The sequence below is a fragment of the Tupaia chinensis genome, unplaced genomic scaffold (assembly GCF_000334495.1).
Source record: "Tupaia chinensis unplaced genomic scaffold, TupChi_1.0 Scaffold144733_1, whole genome shotgun sequence".
NCBI lineage: Eukaryota > Metazoa > Chordata > Mammalia > Scandentia > Tupaiidae > Tupaia > Tupaia belangeri.
This window is the reverse complement of record NW_006204593.1, coordinates 12,940-14,473: the sequence shown is the minus strand read 5'-3', so window position 1 is coordinate 14,473 and position 1,534 is coordinate 12,940. Positions and strand designations below refer to the sequence as shown.

The 1,534-nt window shown below is 42.1% G+C and overlaps 1 pseudogene; it reads right to left on the bottom strand.

Annotated features, from left to right (window-relative positions):
- Positions 1–238: 238 nt before the first annotated feature.
- On the bottom strand, positions 239–751 carry LOC102490476 (60S ribosomal protein L12 pseudogene; annotated as a pseudogene).
- Positions 752–1,534: the final 783 nt, after the last annotated feature.

The following is a 1,534-nucleotide window of genomic DNA, read 5'->3' as shown; positions in this document are numbered from 1 at the left end:
TTCTTTTTTATTTAGAGAGATATTTGCTATAAGTCATATGTGCCTGCAGGAGAGATAGAGAGAAACAGAGAGATAGTAAGTGAGAAATCACCCTCCAGAGGGCTTGGTTGTGCTGCAATTCCTTCTCTTTTCTCCTCTTGGAATTTTGGGCATGCATGCACATGCCCCTATCATGAGTTTCCTCCCCACACTCTGGTTGTTACATGATCCTTTATTGGATTTTTTTCCTGTGTACTTCTTAACTAGCTGGACATTTCACTGCACCACTGTTGATATCATCGATGATGTCATGAAGGTGCCTGCCATCCACATTGCAGCCTACAGATTGGGCTGTCCCCAGGATGTCTTTAATGGTTCCAGAGAGCTCTCTGGCCAAAGACTGGTGCCTCATCTGTCGGACAATGCTGACAATCTCATCAAAAGTGATGTTTCCACTATATTTAATATTCTTCTGCTTCTTTCTGTCTCTTGGCGGTTCCTTGAGGGCTTTGATGATGAGTGCAGAGGCAGAAGGTATCACTTCGATCTGGGCTTGTTTATTCTGAATGGTCAGTTTCACAGTAATCCTCAAGCCTTTCCAGTCACCGGTTGCCTTGGCGATGTCATCACCAACCTTTTTCGGAGACAGATCCAGGGGTCTGACCCTGGGGGCCAAGGCAGACGAGGCACCGACTTCACCACCAGTGCACCTCAGGTACACAACTTTGATGACATTGGGGTTGAACTTGGGTGGCATGCTGGAGGTGGCTGGTGTCAGATGAACTCGAATTCAGGACGACTGAAGAAAGTTGCACTGCAGCCTCCTCCAAGCCAACAGCCAAAAGCCCTATCATGAGTTTTAAGCCTTCAGGTTTAGTCTTGAACCACAATCAATAACAGCAGAGTCCCAACATAACCATTATGCCATCTGCTGTCCACAAACATTTAAATTATAAAAAGGACTTTTATTCCTAGTAGGCATGTACCCTTCCCAAAGAGAGACAGAGAGACTGAGAGATGAGAAAAAAGTGCCCACATGAAGAATAAACCACAATCCCTTCTTCGTTTCTCCTTTCTTTTGGGATTTTTGGGAACACATGCATAAACATTTGTCTGACATATACTCTGGATCTGGGCCATGGGCCTTGTGGAATTCAGTTGTTTTATCCAATAGACCATAGATCCATCCCACTAACGAGATTTTTAAAAATTATTTATTTAATTTTATCTATTATCATTGTTTTTGATTTGCTATAGTGCATGGGTGTTCATGAGACAGAAACGGAGAGAGAGAGAGAAGGAAAGTGAAAAACAAAGCTGCCAGGTCTGGGTCTCAAACTGCAGTCGGCCATGTGGGAATCCAGAGGTTAACCACCATATCATTTGCAGGCCTCACTAAGGTGATCTTTAATAAAGCATGTTAGTCTCTTATTTTACAATTTATGACACTCTTTAGCAGAAAATAATTAACTTTTATTGTTCACACAACTGTTTTTTTATTTCTTAATTTTTAGACTAGAAGCACTTTCATCTTTAACATATCTAGGTAACCATT